Source organism: Marmota flaviventris, chromosome 16, assembly GCF_047511675.1.
Source record: "Marmota flaviventris isolate mMarFla1 chromosome 16, mMarFla1.hap1, whole genome shotgun sequence".
Taxonomy (NCBI): Eukaryota; Metazoa; Chordata; class Mammalia; order Rodentia; family Sciuridae; genus Marmota; species Marmota flaviventris.
In genome coordinates, this window is record NC_092513.1 from 58164875 (window position 1) to 58191171 (window position 26297).

At 37.5% G+C, this 26297-nt stretch overlaps 1 protein-coding gene and 1 pseudogene across 4 annotated transcripts in view; one reads left to right on the plus strand and one right to left on the minus strand.

The window, feature by feature from the left end:
• LOC139702195 (receptor-type tyrosine-protein phosphatase gamma-like) overlaps positions 1 to 26297 on the plus strand; it is a 146434-nt gene that overhangs the window by 40623 nt on the left and 79514 nt on the right. The gene's annotated exons all lie outside the window — the stretch shown is intronic.
• Positions 14978 to 24955, minus strand: LOC114098697 (lysine-rich coiled-coil protein 1-like; annotated as a pseudogene).

Here is a 26297-nt window from a genome sequence, read left to right on the forward strand (position 1 = left end):
GAATAACTGTATTTAAAATATCTTAGGGTTTCCAGGTTCGATGGCACAAGCCTGGAATTCCAGCTGCTCAGGAGGCTGAGGCAGGAAAATTGAGGATTTAAAGCCAGTCTAAGCTACTTAGCAAGGCCCCAAGCAATCAGCAAGACCCTGTCTCTAAATGAAATGTGTGTTTGTGTGTGTGTGTGTGTGTTTTAAAAGGACTGAGCAATTTGAGAAATGCAAATCAAAACTACTCTAAGGTTTCTTCTTACTCCAGTCAGAATGGCAGCTATTATGAAGACAAAAACAAGTGTTGGCGAGGATGTGGAGGAAAAGGTACATTCATACATTACTGGTGGAATTGCAAATTGGTGCAGCCAATATGGAAATCAGTATGGAAATTCCTTGGATATCTGGGAATGGAACCACCATTTGACCCAGCTATCCCTTTCCTTGGTCTATACCCAAAGGACTTAAAAACAGCATACTACAGCAACACAGCCACATCAATGTTTACAGCAGCACAATTCACAATAGCTAAACTGTGGAACAAACCTAGATGCCCTTCAATAGATGAATGGATTAAAAAATGTGGCATATATACACAATGGAATATAATTCAGCAATAAAAGAGAATAAAATCATGGCATTTTCAGGTAAATGGATGGGGTTAGAGAAGATAATGCTAAGTGGAGTTAGCCAATCCCCAAAAAACAAATACCGAATGTTTTCTTTGATAGTAGGAGGCTGATTCATAGTGGGATAGGGAGGGGGAGCATAGGAGGAATAGATGAACTCTAGATAGGGTAGAGGGGTAAGAAAGGAAGGGAGGGGGGCATGGGGTTATAAATGATGATTGCATATTATTATCCAAAGTACATGCATGAAGACATGAATTGGTATGAATATACTTTGTATACCACCAGAGATATGAAAAATTGTGCTCCATATGTGTAATAAGAATTGTAATGCATTCCACTGTCGTATATAAATTTTAAAAAATAATTTTTAAAAAAGGGCTGGGCATGTTGCTCAATGGTTAAGTGTTGTGGGTTAAATCCCTAGTACCAAAAAGAAAAGAAAAAATCTTAGGGTTAGGGGGATAGCTCAATGGTAGAGTGCTTGTCTAGCATGTATGGAGGTCTTTGTTCAACAGAATATGGTTGAACCCTCTCTTGGTTTTGTTTTAGTTCTCTGTAGTAGGTATACCAGTTGTCTCCATGTTGGATCCTCTTGTTCTCTCTTCCATGTTTATTACCTTTTCTCTTGTTGCATTTATTATATTGTTATTCTGTAATTGTCATTGTTGATTCTTGACATCTGTACATCTGTTGCCTTAGATATTGAATTCCTTAGCAACCCTAATGAGAAATAAATGTCACTTAGCTTCACAGAGAAGTCAGTGCCCATCTCCAGAATCAAACTTTGCACATATTATCATTAATAAACGTGTTCTGTGAAGTCAGGAGTTTTCTGTGATCTTTAAGACATGCCACCCTCACTCATGTTAGATATTTTCTCCATGGACAATTAAGTCATGTGTGTGAATCATTTCAATAGGTAAATGATAGATAATTTAGGTAAAGTGGTGCACATGGAGAGATGATATGGAATAGATACAGGTGTCAATCACATATAAAAGTTAGAGGTCAGACAATAAAAATTCAAAATATTTAGGAGTTAAGAAAATGGGGACTTAGCTTGTGCCTTCTTCAACCATTCAGCAATCCCAAACATGTGGGTGATTCCTTTGCTCATAATTTTATCTCTTCTTGTAGACTCCTTGTCTCCTCCCTTCTCATCTTTGTATGCTTAAATCTTGTCCACCTTTAAGGCCTAGCAACATTTATGTACTTTTCAGGAAGCTCTCTTGGAATACCATCTCTTTTGGGGCTTAGGCAGTGGTACTGGGGTTGAACCCAGGGGTGCTATACCATTAAGCCACATCACCAAACATTTTTATTCTTTACTCTGAGACAGGGCCTCACAAAGTTGCTGAGGCTGGCCTTGAATTTGCAATCCTCAGCCTCCTTTGTCCCTGGGATTATAGGCCTGAGCCTTTGTGCCTGTCAGACAGTCCTATCTTTATATAATCTGCCTTTCTGCTCATCTCTTGGCAATTCACTGCTACTTGTAGTATATGATACAGAAGCAGGGAAATGGACAGGTAATGTAGAAAACAGCAAGGATGTACTTAAAATACAGTTGTTGAATGACAGGTGAGTTAAGATTTATATCAAAGAAAGAAGCAGATGAACATTTTAGATATAGTAAAGATGATTGGAGAAGATAAACAAAGGCATAGACTGGAAATCAGAGGGCTGGCTTTCTGGAAACAGATGACTCATATTGAAGATGGCAGAAGGTAAAATGTTCAAAACTAGTTGGGGAGCAGATGGTGTAGGACCTTCCACGATGCCTCAGAGATGAGGAGTTTGAACTTCATTGTGAGAGCAACAGGGAGCCATTGAATGCATTGTTAAAGTGGGAATTTAGTAAGATTAATTTGGCAGCAATATGTAAGATGGACACAGGGAACTTATTAAAAAGATATTTTGGTCAGATGAGGACAGCAGGTACAAATTTTAAAGGCCCTACTCAAGTGTACAACAACAACACAGGCAGAACCCATAACTGTCCTAGAATTGATTTAAATTTCTGGTGCTTAGTTTCCATTCTGTTTCCTGCAGAAAATGTGCTCTACTCACTTCTAGGTAAAATAAGTCCAATTCTGTGTTTTCTTGGGATCTTGAATTTCTTTAGTTCAGATGGAGTGGAGGAGAAGGAAGATGAAGGGTGGCTACTTTGGCTTTAACTTTCTCTTCACATGGTGGAGACTGTTCCCAAGATTAGTCCTCATGTTTGTCATTTACGGACTTGTGGGATAGTGGGCACCAGGAGCCAAGGCTGTCCACATGAAATCCTCATATGAGAAGATTCCCTCGTGCTGACTGTCCTGGAAGGCCCTTCTCTTAGACAATGCTGGTCCCCAAGTGGAGGATCATGGAAGCCTTCAGATATTCCCCACACCTCTCACCTCTCCAGCCCCAGGACATTAGGTGAATTTTTTCTAGCTGTCACTTGAATGTGAGCCACACCACCAGTTTCACCTGCAGCTTCTTCTGAATGATGGTGGTTGGTGTGAGAGTGTGTGTGTGTGTGTCTCCAGGTTATGCTGTCAGATGTCTTCCAGCCTTGCCTCATCAGAAGACTTTCTTTTTAATGAGTCCCTAAATTTAAATAAAGGGATCTATTATGTCTTCCTGCTGGGCTCATTCTGAAGGGACAGATGACAGGGCACCAGATCTTCATACTGACACTTAAATCTATTTCTTTTTCTCTGACAACCACTCTCTTAATTTCCCTTATTTCCAGCTTGTTTATTATTTTATTCTAGAGTAGTTGGGGAGTCTTTCTCATAGATCTGAATCTTTCAGTATATTCCCAAGATCAGGGGAATTTTAAATTAAGAATTAATTTCTTGATTTTGTAGAGTTTTGTTGTTTCCTGGTTCTACATAGTTCCTCTGTGTTTCCTGACTTACTGGAAACAAGGAACCTTAGGAAATGATTTAAGGGAGCATAGGAATTGGCATGGGTAATCATATGAATTAGTACCCTGAAATAGTTTGTCATTACATAATGGGGTGTCCTCAGGGCATAGGCTTAGGTAGAAAGGGATAAGAAGGAAACATCTATTGAACTTGATTAGAATATGTCTTGGTCCATTTTGTGCTGCTATAACAGAAAATCTGAGATTGGGTGACTTATAATGAAAATAAATTTATTTCTCACATTTCTGGAGGCTGGGAAGTCCACATTGGAGGGGTCAGCATCTGGTGAGGGCGTTCTTGATGCATATCCCATGGAATAAGATGGAATAGCAAGAGAGAACATTTGGGTGAGAGAGGGGATGCAGAACTCATCCCTTTTCTAACTAAACACACCCACAATAATGGCATTAATCCACTGGTGAGGGCAGAGCCCTCATTACCTAATTACCTCATGAAGAGCTCACCACTCAACACTGTTGCATTGGGATTAAGTTTCCAACACATGTACATTAAGTTTCCAGACCACAGCAGAGGATTAGTATATGATGTAGATAAAGTGTTCAAGGTGCCCTTGTCTGGCTGGGTGAAATAACTGGGAGATGACAAGCAACTTGAAGGTTGAAGCGGGAACTACTTTGTTGCGAGTGAACTGAGCGGGAGCTCCAAGTAGCAGGTACCCTAGGTAGCAGGAGCCGCCTCTCTACCGGACTGCAGAGGTACATATACTCAACTAATTACACACAGCTTAACTTAATTAACATAAACTAGATACAGCAGTCAGTCATTAAGGAATCCTTATCATCTTTATGGCTTGTTGGCCTTACTCAGAAACCACTCCCTCTGGCAAAATGCCAGGCACCATCTTGACTTGTTTACAGACCCTAACACAAGGAATGTTTTATAGATTTTGAGTCCAAGTAATGGGGAATGAATGACATTGAGGGAACTAGGAAAGAAAGAAAAACAGGATGGAAAGGAGAGAGGGAGGGAGGAAGGAAGAAAGAAAGATAAACTGCTTATGTCCCACGGCTTGAAATACCTTCACCTGGATGAGAACAGCACTTGGAATATATGACCAGTAGGAGAATGTGCATTACTTTATTGGTGACATAGGAGCAGGTTCTAGAGGCTCAATTACTTGATCCAATTCACTAAAGATGCTCTGGAAATGAGTATACCTATTCATTAATTTATCCTGGGTATTTTACCCAACAGGTTGACTGTAGTTTCACTGCTCATGACTACTGGGGCATTCAGACAGGGGGCTGATGCTTGGACAGCAGTTAGATCAGAAGATTGATAAGGGAACATGGGATAAGAACAGACAGATTCAGTTGAAATTATGGCCTCTTCAAATACGCAATAAGATGATTTGGTTTTGGTTCTGGAAATATTTCAAAGTTATCCAGTGGCAGTCTTTAGAATCAGAGTGTCTCTTTACCTAGAAGAGTGAGGACATACTGACAAATTCTTTACTATTCATTTTCTATATTCTTTATGCTGTTGCCTCCACTGCAGAATAGCTGCTTTCATTCCTCCTCTCGCAGTGGCGGCAGCTAAGAGCTGGGCACTGGGATCTGGTGGGCTGCGCAGCTGCAGCGCAGAACCCACTGGTCTTTGGAGTGGGCGGAAGTCGAGCTTGGTCAGGGTCCTGGCCCCAAGAGCAGGTGGCAGGGGAGGCGGCTGATGGAGCATGAGCTATGTGCTTGCCTGGATCCAGGGGCAGAGCTGTAGAGGAGGGTCAGGGCAGAGGCGGCTGTCTGAGCTCAGGTTCCTTGGCTCTGTCCTGCAGCCAGACGCACAGAAGGAAAACAGTGCACCCGGGCCCCAGCTGGCCAGTGGACTTCAAGCTGCTGGTCATCAGCATCAGCTCTCGAGGGGTGGGAAAGACCAGCCTGGTGGAGCGTTTCACCTACAACACCTTCTGCAAGGGCTGCAAGTCCACGGTGGGTGAGGGGGAATGCATTTTCCCTCATGCCTGGTCCATTGAGAGTCATTTTCTCATATATTTAGTGTGATAGACAATTGTTCAAAGTGTTTCTGTCAGTATTTTAAATCTGTTTTTGTTGTTTTTCACTAAAAGCCAACATCTCTCATTTGATTCCTCTTTTCCAAAATTCGTTGTTTTTTTTAAAAAAATTTCTTTATTGGTTCACGTTAATCATACATAATAGTGGGATTCATTGTTATATATTTATACACCCACAGAGCATAATTTGGAAATTCTTGTTGTTTTAAAAAAAAATTTTCATTTGCTATTGATGGACTTTTATTTGTTTGTTTGTTTGTGCTGAGAATCCAACCCAGTGCCTCGTCACGTGCTAGGCAAGCGCTTTACCACTGAGCCACCACCCAGACTCCCCCCAATTCTAGGTTTTTGAAATACCAGCTACGTTTTGATTTAATTGTCTAAATGGTTTACAAACCACCTCTAAGGCATAAGTGAGGTATTATTCGTGGGTGTGTCTTAGCATTTTATGGGAAATTGCAGGCATTTTATAGAAATTGATGATTTTTCCTTTTTTTTTTTTTTGTTTTTGTGTTTGGGCAAAGATTTTCATAGTAAATGCTGTTAACCAATGTACGCTCATCAAGAGTTATGCAGTGATTCCTCCAATGGAGCAGAGATGGGATTTTCGGGGAATACAAGACTGTCCCCTCTGGAGAATCTCTCAGGAGGATTCTTGCCCACACACTGGTTGAAAGAAAATATGTATTTCCCTTCAAAACTGAGTTGCTTTTAGAAACAATGTGGTGTAATGTTAGACTCTTTGTCCATGTTTAAACTTTCTGCCTTAAAAATACATACCTCTTTCATTTAATAATATTTATACATACTCTCTTCCATGTTGTGAGATGTAAATATAACTTGGGACATGCCAGCTTGTCATTTTCTAAAGTGAGTCAGTTTGTCCTTGGTTTAGCTGAAATTGCTGCAGAGTTCATTTCCTCCTGGGATCTGAATGCAAAATAACTGAAGCGGATTGAAATTGGCAGTGACTAATGAAGTTTGGGGCAGAAGTTGGCAAGTCAGTGAGTTTTTCCATATTAGGAGAAAGAGGAGGAACCAGAGCCTCTTAAAATCCAGGCATTACTTCTTCCCCACTGGGAGAGGGGATTCAAACACAAATATTCCTCCTACATTCTTTCCAAAGACATCAAATTCATAGTATACAAATTTGGTACATTAATGATAATTCCCAGCCAGCTTCCTTGTTTAATGAGCCATTTGAGCTGCCTAAAGGTATTCTACATTACAATAATTTTACTTAGTCACATAAAATTTATGAAGCCAGGAGAAAATTAACATGAATTAGAGTCCTGGTAGTTTCTTTGATAACTCCTTCTGCAAGCTGACCACCTTGTCCCACTGTGGTGCCCTGGGAAGGTCTGCCTGGCACTATCTAGCCTTGCTCTTTACTGAATCTTAATACTGGTGTGGCTTCACTTTGTGATCAGTATTCATACATTTCCATCTACACCTTTATGTCAGGAAATACCAGAGTGATTTATTTGTTTCTCTCTTGATATGTTTTATTTTTGCACCTATTTTTGTAACCTTTAAAGAGGTTTCCGGGATCTGTAGTATCACATGGCACTTAATGGATTATGCATGCATGGTTTGTTTGCTGCATCTTGAAATATTTTGAAAGAAATTGGTGTACTCCTCTCTGTCTTCGCTTTGGCACTCTCACCCCATGCCCATACAGAGAGCAGCAAGATTTGTGGTTTCCACCTCATTAAATTGACAGTAGAAATTAGTTGGTGGTATTAAAAACCAAAAAAATTAAATTACAGCTACATTTGTCCTTTTGCAATCAGTCGTGTAGAAGATGTTTGATTTTAATCTCTGCTATAATGGAGAATTTAAATGACAGTGTTTGTCAAATCTCTAATATTTGTTACAGAGCAGATATTAATTATGCTTTTAACTATGAGATGTTAATAAAATAAGCATCCACTGCAAGCCCAGGGGTAAATTACAGTTTACTGAGAAGGTGACATAATGCTCTAAATGTCAGTTTTGTCAAACAAATTTAGAGGAAAGTTAAACTATTAGCTTTCTGTTGTTCCAGGGCCTCAAAACAGTGACTGTTTTGAGCAGCAGGGACACTGTGCCTTATGGATGACTAAGAGAGTTAAATTGAATAAGCAAGATGGATGAGGAGACAAGGCCACAGACTCGCTCAATTAGTTTATAACCGTCTATTAACTTCTGCAGGTCATTTTGAATAAGCAGCAGATTAACTCTTGCACTTTTGTGGGGAGAATGGGGAGTCTTAGGAAAGGGGTGGTGTGGTGCTTAGTGGAATGAAAAATACTCTATTTCTTATTTTTCTCTGTCTTCTACTTTGCTGGCTGGGTCTGTATGTGAAACTTTGGTGATGGATGAGGAGCCTATTCAGGTTTAAAGGAGAAGAATGAGGAAGAACACACGCCCAGGGATTGCCCCTAGGGGTTCTTGCATGGAACAGTGCCTGCTGCTCTCCAAAGAATAAGTCCAATTTCAATTGCTGAGGCTTTTTTCAGAACCTATACTTGGGAAGAGTAGTGACTCTTGTTTTTTAGGACTCAAGATGAAAAATTCTTCCTAAATAATCCAGCCAGGATTTCCTCCCGATGAGGACTGACAGTATAGAAGGACCCTGATGGAGTTCTTGCTTCACATGACATAAAATAGAGGCTCACAGCAAGTAGAAGTCAGTCACACTTACTTCCATGAAAGATTGTTTTTATTCTCAGTATTTATGAAAATTCTAATCTGCTAATGCTCACCTTGTGAAACCACTGAGAAAGTGTGACATAGTATGACCAGTTGATTATTACCAGGAAGAATAGCAACATTCAGTATGAAAACATTAAAGAAGTATAACGAGAATTAAAGGGGATCAAAGGACATAAAGATTAGAGAGGGAATGAAAAATAAGTGCAGAAAAATGCAGAAACTGTGAATGATGATCTCAGAAACTTTACTGTCTTTACTGGTTCTGACTTTAATGTCCTTAACTTGTACACCAACATGCAGACAAGATGTGATGCCAGCCATTCATCAGAATTCTTTTATGTATCTCAGAGCAGTTATAAGAAACTCCTGCTTTTCAACACATGCTCGCACCCATGCACACACACAGAGCTCACAAAGGGAATGATTCATCTTTTGCTATTTTGAAAAGACTAAGATATTTAGGCTTGATCCTCTTATTGGCAGGTTGGAGCATTTCTTATGTGGACCTGTCCATTTAGAACCAGTTGTCAAGAGAGTATCAAGAAAAAATAACATATGTAACAGATTGGTCTCCTAAATGAGCATTATGATTTTTTAGTTCAGAAAGCTATAGTTACTCCTGAGTAAGGCTCCTTTGAGGAAAAGAGCCAAGTCTTGATCTAACTGTTAGATGTCTGTTTTGACATATGTGTCTGTAATTGCTGGTTCAGTTTTTAAAATTAGGGTTTTTCCTTCGATCATCCCTTGAATTACCTATCCCAAGATCACTAATTTGTTCATTGTCTAATGTTTCACTGGACTAAATGCAAGCATTTCTGTGCTGATAGATGTTATTAAATACTGCATCTCTTTTATAATCATCAGTGAGAACCATCAGAGTGATGGCAGTTCATTCCTTCATCAGCACACCTGATGAAGCCCTCAGGAGGTAAGATCCCAATGAGCAAAATGAGGATAAGCAGGTGAAATAAGAGTCCAGTGATTGCCCTTTCAAAACAAGGCATTTAGCATAGCTCAAACTTGAAATCTTGTTCTGCTTTTCCTCCACTGAGTTAACTGTAGATATTAACAAGTGTTTATTTTGCCTACTACAATTGGAGGAGTTTGCCATGGAAGAGTAGGCGAGGAATGGACAGGAAAAGTTTATCCCAACTATAACCCACAGTTTATTCATTCATTTTTTTGTCTGTTCCCTGCCACATTACACAGCCTATACTTCACACAGCATAGCACACTTTCTTGTTGCTATGCTTATTGCTGTGGTCATTTTCACTTGCCTCTCTGTCCAGGGTTGTGAGCTTCTCAGGGGTGAGGACTAGCATCCCTTGCCCTGTATTCTAAGCACTTGGTGCAATGCTGGGTTTGTGGGGGTTGCTTTTGGAAAAACGACAATATCTGATTGAACAAATACTGGAAAAGAGGAAAGGACATGTTTTGTGGTATCCAGACCTAAGAAACAGAAGCAGTGTTGTTTCAAATGACATTAAGCTGTTAGAGAAGGCTTCCATAACATCTTTCTTCCCATTGAGCCTCTATCAAATATCTGTGCTTTGCCTGTATCCCATTAATCCTCATAATCATAAAGTAGATTATATGTTGTTCACATTGTTCATATGAGGAAACCAAGTCTTAAAAAGTTGCAGTGTCTTTTATACAGAAAGCCAGAACTAGCCAAATATGGGATAAGGTCTCCCATTGTTCTGCTATTTGGTCAGTGAAATAAATTTTCATCTGAGAGGGGACAAGGAGGTTCCAAGAGAGGTCAGAGGATGTTACAGAAAATGAAATATTCGTGATATTATTCTCTTGCTCAGTTTGACTTTTCTTGTTCAACAATAATATATAAACATTTCAGCTTCACTGCCAAAACCTGCCACAAAATGACCCCAGAGTTTCACTGTAGACAGCTCACACCTTATTTGTTTTTCTAATAAAGTAGTTGGCTAATTGTGAATGTAATCTAAAGGCATATGATAGTAATTTTAAGAATTGGTTCTTTTTTAAAAAAATTAGTTGTAGATGAACACAATACCTTTATTTATTTATTTATTTTTATGTGGTGCTGAGGATCGAACTCAGTGCCTCATGCTTGCTAAGCAAGCTCTCTACCACTGAGCCACACCCCAAACCCAAGAATTAGTTCTTTTATCTTGTCAAAATGAAATATAAGGAGGCCTCCAGTCAATAGCCTAGAATTGGATATTTTATCAAAAGGTTTTCCATTGTCTTAGAATAAATCAGTCTCACATATTTCAGGTATTGTTCAAAGAACTCTCATTGTTGTTCAGGACATCATAAGCAGAATGAAATGCTGAGCATTCTCCTCCTCATGCTGGGCAGACAGACCCTTCCACAGCACAACATCCCTTTGCCCAGCCATAAGCTCATTCCAAAGTTCCATGATAGAAAAAAAAAAAAAAAAGGTTGCATCTGACTAAAGATGACTTGGGCTTATATTTGTTGTATTGTCCCCACAGGAGTATAAACTGCTCAAACTGCTAAAACAACACTTCACATCATCCAGGGATTCTGTATATTGAATACCACTGTCTGTCTGCTGTTGTGTTATTAACCATGGGGAGGGCAGGCATTTTAGCAAAATCATAAATCTCCCCTTGGTATATATTGTAAATGCAAGGAGAGCGTTCAGATTTCTTCTGCCTAGCATTTGTTCTCCCATAACTCTGATGTGAGTGAAGAGTGCCATCACATGACATAGAAGAGGTCATTATGTTTGAATTCCTTGGGTTGGGGACAGGGTAGCTTTTTCTTTGCATCAGAAACCAAAAGAAAGTGCAGTACCTGCTGGGGACACACATCCCCTGAAAGTTGCCAGCACTGTTTGCCAGACAGCTCCCAGATAAGCAGATGGCTTTTAAATGATGAAACCTAATTTTTCTAAAATGCTAATGAGTTAGAGAAAGATAATTTGAAAGTCTGCCATACATCATGGGAAATGTCTTTTGTGTCTGTATCCTTTGCTCCTAAGAATCACGTACCCATCACCTGGGTGAGCTCAGTTTTTCCTCTCATTTAAATCATGTGATCACAAGAAAAGGGGAAAAGGAGAACCCTCATTCAGGATGAAATAATTAAAAAGAAATTGATATTAATATATTTAAAAATCAGCCTTATGTCTGCCTTTTAAGCTATGCATTTCAAACATCTCGCCAGTGGCTTCCTGTGGTATGAATCTCAACTCATTTCTCTATGAATTTTCACTGAAACTCAGAAAATTCAGATAGCCCATTTAAAAGTTGTTTCTGACTGTGAGCTTGTCAAGTCTGGGGTGCTACAAAAAATTAATGAAAATAGTGGCAAACTGCATTTCTCCTTGAATTCATGCCTGATGTATTTGTGACTCAGGGGAAGTCACCTAACCTTTCATGTATGATTTCGTGTTTGTAATGTGGAATAGTATGGCTCATCCATGGCTTGTTTGTTGAAGAAACCATTCGAGCTGTAGAATTCCACATTCTAATCTTGGCTGATATATTCTTGTAGTGTCATTTAACATGTCCTTTTGTTATCTGTATTTCCAGTGAACTGGGGCTAGAACTAGAGGCTTAATCAGATTCCAGTGTTTTTGTTTTGGTGGAAACTTTCATAGGTGGTTTTTGGAACTCCTATTACCTTGCATCAGGAAGCACATAATGTCGAGATTGATTAGTGGATCGTGGTTTTTGCCAACCTCGTCCATTTATTATGAAGTTCCATATCAACCTTTCACTTAATAGATTTTTAATCTAATGATGATGATTACCTAAATCCATTATTTTATTAGGGGTTTCAAATTAGGGGTTTTCATCTTAATTGTATCTTCCATTCTGCATTTATTATGTACTATTCTGTACTCAACGGTTTGGTCCCCCTCAAATGCAGTTCATATAGGATAAATATTTGAAATTCTTTCCCCATATTTACCAGTTTCATAATGAATCAGAGCCATAGGACTTTATAAGATTTCCAATAGTGTCATTATGAACTCCAGGATTCTAATATATGTGATATGTTTGAATATTTAACAGTAATTAGTGTTTGGATGCTTAGAGTATTGCTTCTTCAGCCAACAGGAGCTCCTTCAACAAGAGATCCTTGGCTGTGTTTTGATTTTTTGAGAGGCTCTGAGACAACAGAATGTCCTTAATTCATCTTGTGCATTGTCTATTAGTAACCGAAATTGGCCATTTCTCCAAGAAACCCTGGTTTCTTAAAGGGGAAAATGATGTTTAGAAACCACAGTCTTACAGTAAGCGGTGATCATTGACCCCAGTGGCCATTGCTTTGTACCTACACAAGCCACTTCTATCATTTTTAACCCTGGTGTCTGCTTGAAGCATCTGTTGTGTCTGGGATGCCAACTTCTAACTTATCCCCTTTGTTCACTAGGAAGAGAAAGGCTTTTATTGTATGTAGTGAAATCAAAGTATCTTCATGCCCTCTGGGAATGGGAAGCCCTAAAACAGACAGGATGGATAAATTTGAATACTTCAAAATTAAAAACTTTTGCATATGTAAAGATATTATTAGTAAGGTTTAAAACAAGGTTTAAAAAATTAGAGGGAAATATTTCTAATACTCCATTTCAAAGTACTAATGGCCTAAATGTAAAGAATATGTTGATATTGATCAATAAGACACACATAATCTAATAGAAAAATGTATATATAAAATATAAGTAGGAAACAATAAAATAGCATTATATTCTGTAATAATATACATGTGTTCTATAAGCAACATTTGAAAAGTTGTTCAGCCTTCCACATAATCAGGTATATGCAAATCAACAAATTATCGGATGCCATTTTTTCACCATCACATTATCAAGTATTTTTGTGAGTGACAGCAAGTGTTAGTGAATGTGTACGCAAACACAAACTCATCAATTCTGCTAGCTTAGAACAACTTTGGTGATAGTTTTGAAACTTTATTTTAATTTTGAAAAAAGAAGTCCCTTCTTTTCTCCATCATTTTTATCCCATCCCAACCCCCACATACACAAATAATTATGCAATTAATGAATACCACATGAAGCCCAAATTATGTACTTTTCACATTTTTATTAATAAGTATGAACCTTTCACTATGAGTATACTGAAGTACTAAAATAAATTTAGTGTGCTTTAAGACTCTCTGTGTAATGAAGGTAAAATTAAAATTTCAGAATCAGAAGTAAAGATTTTTGAAGTATCATTTTATGTTTTTCTGGGGTTGGGAAATGGTATTTTTTGACAATCAACTAGCAATCACTTAGGATATGTTAGCAAGAAAACATATGTCTGTGTTGGGAGCTGTTGATACATAAATATGCATTTTAGAAATGCCAATTGACCATAGAAATGCCCAGAAGTTATAAAACATTAAAATCTGAATATCCATGTTATGCCATTAATGCTTTAACAAGTTATTACAATATAATGGCTTTAAGTAACACATTTATAGTTGTGGAGGTCAGAATTCTGACATGGGTTTCACTGGGCTAAAATCAAGGTGTCAGCAGGGGTCTATTCCTTTCTGGAAGCTGCAGAAGAGAATCCATTTCCTTGCCTTTTCCCACTTCTAGAAACCACTCATATTCTTTAGCATGAGGCTCCTTCCACATCTTCAGAGCCAGCAAGGGTGGGCTGAGAGCTTCACATCCCACTGCTCTAACCTACTGCTGTTCTTCCTCTTAAAATGTCATGCTGTGGTATCAGCCAGATAATTTAGGATGGACTTCCTATCTTAAGCTTAGATCATTACAACTTCCATTCCAACTGCACCCTTGATTCCATGTTGCCATGTAACTTAACATATAATTACAGGTTCCATCATTAGGATGTGGACATTTTCAAGGAGCCATGCTGCCCAGCAAATGATATCTGGCTCCAACACAAAAGGACATCCCTTCCTGAAGGGTTAAAGTTTGCACATCCATTAGTTTCCACATTTCATGCCAGTTACTAGGGCCCCTTAAGAAGTAGATTATATTTGCTCCTGAATAAATTAACCAGGAGTTGTTTTTTTAAATTTTTAAAAATTATTTATTTTTTAGTTTTAGATGGACACAATATCTTTATTTTACATTTATATGGTTCTGAGGATCGAACCCAGTGCCTCATGCATGCTAGGCAAGCACTCTACCACTGAGCCATAATCCCAGTCCCCAGGAGTTGTTTTTTTTTAAATTAGAATACTTTATTATAAACATTTCCAGAATATGAACTGATTTTGTATTGAGACTCTTCAAAACTTTTAAAACTATATGAAATATGAGCTTACAATTTTATAATATATTTCATGTTCCACTTTCCAACCTAGAAAATATAATATTGTTAAAGCTAACAAAGGAAAAAAAAACTAAAATTGCTGGATAGAGAAAACCAATGAATGTAAAAAATCCCACTCAAAACTAAAACAATCTCAACCAAGAAATAAATTCTGCAAAGTCTATATTCATCCTCCAATTTAAAATATATGATCTCCCAAGGGAAAATAATCCGATAATAATGGTTTATGAATAAAAGCAGAGCCACTCTTCTGAAAAGAAATTGCATCATATGTAAGAACAACGTAATAGTGCTTTTAGAAAATGAGGAACAGTAACTCCCTGTTAGAGAAAAAGCACAGGAATTGCTTCATGTTCTGTGGCTTGTTCACAAAAGAAAGCAATAAGGACGTGGGCACCATAAAACCCAGCTCTGCAACTCTTTTTTTCAATTTAACCCCAGGAGAATCAGCTACAGCACTTCAAAACCCAAGATGGACTGGTCCCAAAGCATTTCCTCCTCTGTCCTCTCCTTGCCTTGGCCCTTCCTTGCTTTTCTGTGCTTGCAGCCCTCTTTCTTAAAGTCTACCTCTTGGCTCTTTTTCTCCTTCAGTTCTTAAGTTTTTTTCTGCACTGATCTGTGCATTTTCTGTCTTCACTTTTGCTTTCTTTCTTTGGAGCTCCAGTGTCTAAATCCAGTTCCTCAGAACCTCTTTTCCTCTGATGCTTGAGCCGCTCCTCCGCTGTTTTTTCTCTGGGTACCTTTTCCCTTTCTGATGTACCTGCTTATGGCTGGTTTGATGGGCACTGGGGCTGTTTCTCGAGGAGAGGTGAACTCTGGATTCTATGTCATATGAACCACAATTATATTCTCACTGACCAAGTTTCATGAGCATTAGTTTCTCTAAGAAACAGTCCTTGGGGAGCTGAGAGTAGCTCAGAGAGTCTCAGCCTGTTGTCCTGAGCTGGTAAAGCACTGGGGTACCTGGTTTTCCACTGTTTGTGGAGTACTGCATGATCTTGGGTAGGTCTGGAGAGTTCCCAATGGGGGTCTTTATCAAACATTCTATACCTGAGTCTGGAGTCAACCTGTTCTCTGTACCCACAGGTTTCCAAATAGTCCTCTCTCATCTTTCTGAAACAAGTCTTTGGCTCTAAGCCTCTGGCTTTCTGAACTTTAATATAATCTTTATGTTCATCTTTAAATGCTTCATTAGATTGACAAAAAATGATTCTCCTTCTCAGGCTGAGAACTTGGGGGAGATAACCTGATCATATTTACCCTTTAATTGCTTCAGATTTTCAGAATGAACTTTCTTCAATAATGAGGCTGTGCAAGAATCTGGGAGCTCATAATAGGAACTCTTTTATTATTATTCAATCTGAAGCATTATTCCACAGAGGCTTTTTATAAAAAGTGTCTGTAAAAGTTCAGTCTTTGTTCAGTAAATGTGGAGGCCTCCACAACTATAGCCCCCTCTGCCAGTGACTCCGCCAGCCTGGTGAGCTGGGTATGGCCAAGAGGCAAGAACACCTCTGCTGCTGCCTCCCAGAGCAGGGCAGCCAGGAGCTGGAGGTGGAGTCCCGGCCTCCAGAGGGGAAGTCGCCGCCACCATTTGTAGCTGACCGGGCAGCGCCCGTGCTGTGGCGTCCTGGAATAGAGTCTTTAATAACAGTTTCAACCTATAAGTTTATGAGATTCTTGTATACTTAATCCTGTAATCCAAGGTTTTACCTGGATTTTATAATAACATCAGTGCTTCAATTAGGGTCCAGAATATGCAGTTTTACTGAATCCCTATTTGCCTACTGATACCAGTGTCTTGCCCCAATTTTATGAGGCAGAGGCATTCCTAGGTTTTCTAGTAAGCTTAACAGACATCATCAAGAGGGAAATGGGAGTACTATTCCAATGTGACATGCATGAAAAGCCCCTCTTTTTCTCACTAGTATTTATAGTCTGATGGAGAATCAACAGTATATCATTTTAGTCTTCCTGCAGAGTGACATTTTTGAAACCATTAAATTTCAAGATAATGTGCACACATGGAATTTAGCAGCATAAGCTGACTGTGAGCAGGGACCTGCTAATACTAATGTCACTTTATTCTCAATTCTGCTCTACTGTGGATTATACCAGTTTCATATTTCTTGTGCCATTACTGATTCCAGTCCCTCTGGATTCATATTGCCCTGATGTGAGAGAGAAAACTAAACAGAATATTACTAAGGATGACAGATACTGCACTTATTATTTTTATGGCTGGCTTTCTTTAGTGTTTAAAATCTTCAGTTGGTTTGAGAAATTACATTTTGGTGCTCACAGGAGCCATGAGTGACTCCCAAATGGAAGATATTTTTGTCAGGAGGGATCTATGTGCAGGTGGATCTTGAGGGCAGACTGTGTATGTGTTTATATGTCCTCCTGCAGAATGTGTTCAGAAGAGCCTAGATTCAAATTTAGTTCCAAAAGTAAATAAAGTGAGGGCCTATATAAGGTTATTAGACTTTGATTTATAGAATGGGAGCTCAGCCTCCTGGAGCCAGGAGCCCTCCTCAGAGCCACTGACTATGCATCAGTGATTGTCTCTCCCTCTGACTGCTGCTGTGCCTCCCCTCACACACTATGATGTTCATCACATATTTTTTTAAATAAAGATATTATGATCAATCATGCAATCAGAATAATAAGAATTTAAATATTTGGTGAGTACCAATCAGGTGCCAGGTACTGTTATAGGACAGGGGATGAACTCTAAGCAAAAGGAGCAAAAAGTTCTGTCTTCACACTGCTGGCATTTAATGTGTGCCTACAGGCTTAGTAAAATACCTGTTGACTGAGAACAAAACAGTGTCTCCCAACCCAAGAAGAGGCTTACCCACTTCCAGAGAGGGCGATGGAATTTGGGGTTCTTCTTCGTGAAGCAGGCTGGCTGTGAAATAAATCTAAGAAAAGAAGGCAGCAGAAAAAAACCACAGGACACAGAAAGTAGTTTTAGAAAGTGAGGGCCTGACAGCTCTTTGACCTTAGGGGTCTATTCCACACTGGAAAGATAGTGAGAGCCCATGTTTTCTTTATTTATTTGGGGGAACTTCAAAGACTTTATACAGAATGTTTTTTCATCAAATAAGATAGGAGGTGGGCTGTCCAGTTCCCAATTGGTCACGACCAACTCTGGAGCTGTGAGATCAGTCTTTCTAGCTCATGGAAGACAGAGGCCATGTGCATTGTGCAATCCGTTAAGTGGGAGGAGCCACAGAATAGCTTGCAATGCCAAACCAAAATCTCCTTGGCTCAAGGCTGAGTGAAGACTTCCCAAATAGCTCAGGGGTGGCTCCCCCACAAAGAGGGATGCTTAGTAACCAGAGATCTCTTTGAAATTCAAGGGTGAGAAAAACGTTCTTTTTAATTTATTAAAAAGTCTACTACTATTAGAAAATTTGAGGGAGTCCTGTTCTTTCCACAATATAATGGGCATTCTTCTTAATTTAGTTCCAAAAGTAAAGAAAGTGAGGGCCTATATGAGACTTTATTATTAGACTTATTTTTATTCTCACATGTCAACTTAATTAAGGATTTCATGATTTTTATTGTAATAAATGATAATATTGGTTCACTCTTTATTTTAACTCATGATAATCATGGCCATTTCAGAGTCATGTTTTTGTGCCATGATTTGGGAGTGATCATATTTTGCAACACATGTAATTTCAGCCTTTTCCAAATATTTTCAAATTATAAGTGTAAGAAAGATGAATTTTTATTGAGTTCATACAATATGACTCTATTTTGAGTTTCTGCAGCATGAAATACACATGGTCATATATATGTGAATGCACCAAGAGAGATACTGTCAGCCACTGGACAGAGAGATCCACGTATTTCATTGCTTTGACGCTCTGGTGCATGTTCCTTTACAGATACCCTGCCAGCCAAGGAGGCACTCCATGGCATTGTTACCTCTGGGTCACCCAACATAAGACAGCAGAGTCAGAAGAACACTTCTACTTAAGTCAACTACTGTGCACTCCCAGCCACAGAATAAACCAGGATTTATTTACAGTGTCCAGACTTAAGCAACTACTGAAGTTCAGCTCAGGATGCCAGTGATGGTTTCAGAAAGATGATTTCATCTCCACATTGGAAAACAATGCCAGATGCTTAAAGGTCTCAGGCCTTAGGGTCTAGGACAACTTAACATGACTGCATTGGTTTCCTTCTCTCTAAGGGAGAGATGATAATATTAATTTCCTCACTGGTCTGTTAATAAGAATTAAAAGAGTTAATGAACTTAAAAATGCCTGTCTTACCCAAAATCCTGTGAATTTTTGCCAATTATTTTCACATTATATTTCTATCACCTGTTGTAATGCATGTTCAAGTTGAAATAATTAGAAGTCCAACTGCTGTGGTTTTTTTCCTTAAAATTATAACTTTTAAAAACATTGTCTGGTAATTTGCATAAATTTATCTTTAAGGTGACAGCTCTTTATTCATTTAGGTTTATTCAGTTGAATCTTGGCAAACTGGGTATAATATATGTATTGTTTGACTCAACCAATAGCTATTTCATTCCTACTGTGAGAGAAGTTAAGTACTTTTTGGTTCCAGCTCCTACCCTATAGCTTAATTAAGTCTAAGCACACACTTAATTACAAAAGCCATGACTAAAAAGTCATTTGTATGTAATTTCCATATCTATAAGTTTTGCTTTAAAAAATCTTTATAATATTTAAGTGAAAGGTTGTTTTAAATGAAAATGCCTTTTCTATAGGAAATACTTGAACTTCAGGTCAGTGCTACAAAGCCTTTGCTCAGGCACAGCTCCTAGCAGCAGAGCCTACAGGGACAGGGATAGTCATGCTCTGGGGTAAACTGTGTCCTACAACCCTGAGTGGCAGTGAACCAGGTGTGCAAGCAGCATCCACACTGAGGATGACCCTTGATATCTTTCCCCTGGAATCCACTGGTACTGGTGTCAGATGTGCCTTCTCAACCTGTTCCTCCTACAGTGGCCACCCACTTCTGCTAGAGAGAGGAAAATAGGAGGAGGAGTTGTTTCCTTCCTCCATGTTCTCCTAATCCACAGCCATTTGTCCTCCAGCCCTTCCATGAGACACATTGCTGACAAGTTCATTCTTCACTGGGTTTTCTTTATAAGATGTGATTCATACCTGTCATGTAGCTAATACAAGCCAGGGCATTTTTTCTCATTTTCCTTGCCCTTACTTTATTTATTTATTTTATTTTATTTTTGTTTTGCCTCACAAAAGAAACACAACCGAAGGTTTAGGATATAATAAGCATGAAATATAATGACCCTTCCTTTAATTGGAATTCATTACACATTTCTCATCTTTCTCCCCTTTATCCTGATTTCTAACTTTAGGGCTTTATCCTGATTTCTAACTTTAGGGCTATGACTATTTACTCTTTCCTCTAATTTTTTACCATACAGCATTGCAATGTGTTTCATAGGCTTTATTTAAACATTGTGTTGCTCAGCTTTTTATAACTTAACAAAGTAGTTGAAATAATCAACTTAAAAAGAAGAAAGTTTTATTTTGTCTTATAATTTAGAGATTTCAGTCCATGTCTGGGTAGACTCATTGTACTTTAGGGCCTGTGGTTAGGCAGCACATTATGGGTAGGGAGCATTTAGTATTGTGCCATGAGACACATTGCTGACAAGCATACAGCATTCAGCTTATGGCAGTCAGGAAGGAAAGAAAGATCAGAGTCCCACTAGGCCCTATCTTTTAAAGGTTCCACCACATCCCAATAGCACCAAGCTAGAGGCTAACTTTTAACACATGGGCCTTTGGGGGACACTCAAGGTCCAAACTATAGCAAACAAAATATGGAGTTCCCATATACCACCTATTATACACACAGCCTTCTCCACTATCCATGTTCTTTTTTTTTAATATTTATTTTTTGGTTGTAGTTGGGCACAATAACTTTATTTCACTTATTTATTTTTATGTGGTGCTAAGGATTGAACCCAGAGTCTGATACATTGCAAGGCAAGCACTCTATTGCTGAGTCACAACCCCAGCCCCCCACTATCCACATTTTTTAACAAAGCAGTACATTTATTATAATTTGTGAACCTATATCAATATATCATATATCACCTAAGTTCATAGTTCACCCTAAGGTTCACTCTTGGTGTTGCACATTCTAATTTGATAACTCCATAATGACATCTATCCTCCATTATAGTATCATATAGAGTAGCTTCCTGCACTAAAAATCCTCTGTGTTCTACCTGTTCATTCCTCCCTTTCCCGTCCCCTGACAACCATTGACCTTTATACTGTCTTCATAGTCTTGCCTTCCAGAATGTCATACAGTGTGAATAGTGTCTTGATAGTGTCTTTCACAGAGCAGAAGTTTTTAATTTTAATGAAGTCCATCTTATTAGTTCTTTCATTCATGGATCATATCTTTGATGTTTTATCTAAAAAGCCATTACCATGAAGATCATCTGAATTTTCTCCTATGTTCTCAGTTATGAATTTTGTAGTTTTATATTTCACCTTTTTGTCTTCTGTGATCCATTTTGAGATAATTTTGGTAAAGGGTGTAAGGTCTCTGTCAAAATATGTGTTTTTGCTGTAGGTTCCACCACCATTTGTTGAAAAGATCAATTTTGCTCTATTTGTATTACCTTTGCTCCTTTCTTAAAGATCAGTTGGCTGGCTATGTTTATGTAGGTTTTTCTCTCACTTTCTATTCTGCCGAGAGATTTATGTATTGTTTTGCTCATGCCACAAGGTTTTTATTACCATAGCTTTATAGTAAATTTGGAAGTTGTATAGTGTTTGTTAATTCTCTGAATTTGTTCCTCTTCAATACTATAGTAGCTATTCTGAGCCTCTCCATGTGTAATTTAGAATCCCCTTTTTTCATGTCAACAAAATAAATTACCAAGATTTTAATTGAGATTCCATTGAATCTATAGATCAATTTGGGAAGAACTAACATCTTAACGCTGAATCTTCCATTTATTTAGTTCTTTGATTTCTCTCATCAGAGTTTTGTAGTTTTCTTCTAAATATTGTACATACTTATTAGATTTTTTACCAACTCATTTCACTTTTGTGGGTGCTAATGTAAATGGTACTTTGTGTTTAATTTTAAATTCCAGTTGTTCATTATTGGGAGAGAGGAAACATGTTGACTTTTGTCTATTAACCTTGTATCCTATGACATTGCTTATTAGTTTTAGGAGCATTTTTGGTTGACTTAGATTTTCTAGACAATTGTGTTAGCAGTAAACAAAACCAATTTTATTCCTTCCCTCCTGTTATGTTTTATTTTCTTTTCTTATTGCATCAGCTAAAACTTCCAATAAATATTGAAAAGAGTTAGAGAGAGGGGATGTTCTTGCTTGCTTCTGACCTTTTTGAGAAAGCTTTTAGTTTCTCAAAATTAAGTGTATCAACTATAGGATCTTAGTAGATATTCTTTATCAAGTTGAAGACATTCCCCCTCTATTCTATTATAGGTTTCCTGAATGGTTTTATAATAAATGGATATTGGATTTTGTACAATGTTTTTTCTGTATCTATTAATATGATCATGTAGTTTTTCCTTTGTACCTATTTGATGTGATGGATTACATTCACTATTTTCAAATGTTGAACCAACCTTGAATCCCTGAAATAAGTCCCACTTGGTCATAATGTATAATTTAAAAAAAAAATCCTTAGATTCAATATGCCATTATTTTGTTGAAGATTTTTGCTTGTATGTCTATGACAGATATTGGTTACAATTTTCTTTTCTTATAATATCTGATTTTGGTATTAGGGTAATGCAGTCCTTACAGAATGAGTTAGAAAATATACCTTCTGCTTCCATTTTCTGGGAGAGATTGTGGAGAATGGAAACAATTTCTTAAATATTTGCTATAATACAGCAGTGAACCCATCTGAACCTAGTGCTGATTTGGAAGATTTTTAATGGGAAAGGGTACTGGGAATTTAACCCAGGGGTAATTTACCACTGAACTATAATCCAACCCTTTTTATTTTTATTTTTTATTTTTTGAGAAAGGCTTTCATTAATTTTCTTAGGTTCTCGCTCAGTTGCTGAGGCTGGCCTTGAACTTGCAATGCTTCTGTCTCAGTCTCCCAAGCTGCTGGGATTACAGACATGTACTTCCCCACCCCCACATGCATGGTGGAGATAATTAATTATTGACCCAATGTTTTTAATAGATATAGACCTCATCAGGATTGTATATTTCTTTTTGTTTTGAGTTTTTCAGATTATGCCTTTCAAGTTGTTAGCCTGTTCCATCTAAGTTCTCAAGTTTGTAGGCACAGATGTGTTCATAATATTCCTTATTGCTCTTTTAGTGTCTGTGTGATCTGTAATGATGTCCCATCTTTCATTTACAATATTAGTAATTTTTGTTTTCTTTCTTTTTCACTTAGTTTGTCCAGAAACTTATTAATTTTATTGATCTTTTCGAAGAACCACATTTTGGTGTTTTTTTCTATTGTTTTCCTCTTTTCCATTTCACTGATTTTTTACACTAATTTTTATTTTTTATGCTTCCTTCAGATTTAATTTTCTTTTTCATTTTCCTTATTCATATTTTCTTTATTAATATATGTATTCAATGTTATAATTTTCATTCTAAGCACTACTTTTGATGCATCCCACAAAACTTGATGCTGTATTTACATTTTCATTTAATTGAAAAAAATTTAAATCTCTTTTGAGATTTGTTGTTTGACCTACCTGTTGTTTTTTATCAGATATTTTGGGATTTTCAGCTATCTTTACTGAATTTTTGTTTAATTCTGTTTTCATCTGAAAACATACTTTACATGATTTCTATTTTTCTAAATTTTTTAAGGTGTGTTTTATGGAACAAAATGTGTTCTATTCTTCTAAATAGTCCTTGTGAGCTTGAGAATAATGCGTGTTGTGCTGTTGTTGGATGAAATAATCTAAAGGTGTCAGTTATATCCAATGATTGATGGTGCTGTTGAGTTCAGCTGTGTCCTTACTGATTTTCTTCCTGCTGGACTTGTCCTTTACTGACAGAGGGATATTGAAGTTTCCAACTCTAAGAGTGGATTCATCTATATCTCCTTGTACTTCTGTCACTTTTTTCTTGTACATATTGATGCATTGTTAGAGGTTCATACACATTAAGGATTTTTAAGTAGTCTTAGAGAGTTGACCCTTTTTTGTCATATGAAATGCCTTTTTTATCCCTGATAATTTTCCTTGGTCTGAAGTTTTCTGCTAATTTTAATATAGCTTATTCTTATTTTCTCTTGATTGTTTTTTACATAATGCTACATTCTCTATCCCTTTGTTTTTAATCTCTGGGTGTCTTTATATTTATGGTAATTTTCTTATAGAGACTATATAGTTGGGTCTTTTTTCTGATCTACTGTGGTAGTCTCTGTCCTCTACTTGATATGTGTAAACTGTTGATATTTAAAGTGATTATTGATCTATTAATAACCTATCATGTTTTTAGGGGGGATATTGTTTGTTTTCTGTTTGTGGCCCTATTCTTTGTTCCTCTTTTAGTCTCCCCCATCTTTTCTGCCTTAGTTTAATTGAACATTGAATATTATTCCATTTTCTGTACATTCTTAGCTTCTTTATTCTTTTCACTTTGCATTGGTTGCCCTAGAGTTTGCAGTTGTCATTTACAATTAATGCAAACCTAACTTCAAATAACAGTATACTATTTGACAGGTGGTGCATGTTCTTATAATAGCAAAGTATTCTTTTTTCCTCCCTTATATCATCGATGTATTTACTTATTAATAATCTGTAGTCATCAAATGCTTTGTTGCTGTTATTATTTTGAGTAAATGTTTATCTGATAGATCAATTAAGAACAAAAATATATATCTTCCATTATTTCTTTTATAAAACTCTTCCTTTCTTTATGTACATCCAGGTTTATGGTCTATATCATTTTTCTTCTTTCTAAAGAACTTTTTTTCATATTCAGATTTTTATGTAATTTTATAGTGAACAATGTACATATTTCCCTCACCATTTCCGGGTAATTTAGTGTGACAGTTCTCCATAATAAACTATTCAAAGAGATGCTTTGTTCAAGACTAGAGTGAATTATAAAAAGAAATGCTATTATAAAACCAACACTGGGCTGGGGTTGTGGCTCAGCAGTAGAGTGCTCATCTAGCACAGGTGAGGCCCTGGGTTCGATCCCCAACACCACATAAAAATAAATAAGTAAAGATATTGTATCCAACTACAACTAAAAAATAAATATTAAAAAACCCAACACTGTCACAAATCACATTAAAACAAAATACATAGTATTTGCATGTTCTGGTTTATAGTGTTTTCTTGGGACTGGCTCCAACATCATGAAATGACAGAGATGCCAGTTGGATGTGGAGGCTCACCCAGTTTCACCTTAATCTTCAGGATCACCATGGTCGGCTTTCAGACAACATCATTTTGGCTATAGACAGTGTGTAAGTGACTATGCAGTTGCACTTATGAGCTCAATATCTGTGAAGTGTCCATTGTGGTCCCTGAGTTCTTAAACCTTCACCCACTGACTCTCATTTTTTTCATAGGTTTGCGTTTTGAGATGATTTCTCTTGTTCCAGGCATGACAGGTGATTGGCTCTCTACTACCAACAAATTCCCTTAATTTTTGTTTGTCTGAAAGAGTCTTTGTTTCTTCTTCACTTTTGAAGGATAATTTCATAGAATGCAATATTCTGGCCAGGTGTGGTGGCACATACCTGTAATCCCAGCAGCCCAGGAAGCTGAGGCAGGAGTACCACAGATTCAGTCAGCCTCAGCAACTTAGCGGGATGGTGAGCAACCTAATGAGACCCTGTCTCAAAATAAAAAGGACTGGTGATGTGGCTTGGTGGTCAAGCACCCTTGGGTTCAATCACTGATACCAAAAAAAAAAAACAAAACAACAACAAAAACACAAAGCAACATTCTGGATTTGTGGCTTTTTTTTTAATCAACAAAGAGTATTTCACTCACTCTCTTGCTTATGTGATTTCTGAAAAGTTCAATGTAACAAAAGCTTTTTTCCTTATAAGTAAGGTGTTTTGTCCATCTGGCTCTGTCAGGGTTTTTTTTTTTTTTTTTCTTTGACTTTCTGCAGTTTGATGTGATACGCCTAGGTGTAGATGTTTTTGGCTTTTATTTGGTGTTCTCTGAGCATCTGACATGAATTTCATGAAATGTCATCATGCTTCACATGTTTGTTCTGTTCTGTTCTTTCTTCTCCTTCTGGCACTCCAGTATACATACATGTTACACCTTTGTAGTTGTCCCACAGTTTTGTAATATTTTGTTCTTGGTTTTTTTTGTTGTTGTTTTGTTTTGTTTTTGTTTTTTAATTTGGTGGTTGTTTTGCTTGTTGGTTTTTTCATGCTTTTCAGTTTTGCAAGTTCCTATTGTTATATCCTCAAGCTCAGAAATTCATTCCTGGCAGAACCAAATCAACCAATAAGCATATCTGAGGCATTTTTTCATTGCCATTACAGTGGATTTTTTATCATTAGCATTTCTTCACTGTTCTTTTTTAAAATTTCCATCTCTTTGCTCATGTTACCCAATCTGTTCTTGCATGTTGTCTACTTAACCTATTAGAGCCCTTAACATATTAATCATGGTTGTTTTAAATTTTCAGAAATCTCTGCCATATTATAGTCTGGTTGTGATGTTTGCTCTGAGTCTTCAAACTCTATTTTTATCTTTTAGTATACCTTATAGTTCTTCCTTGATAATTAAACATGATATATTG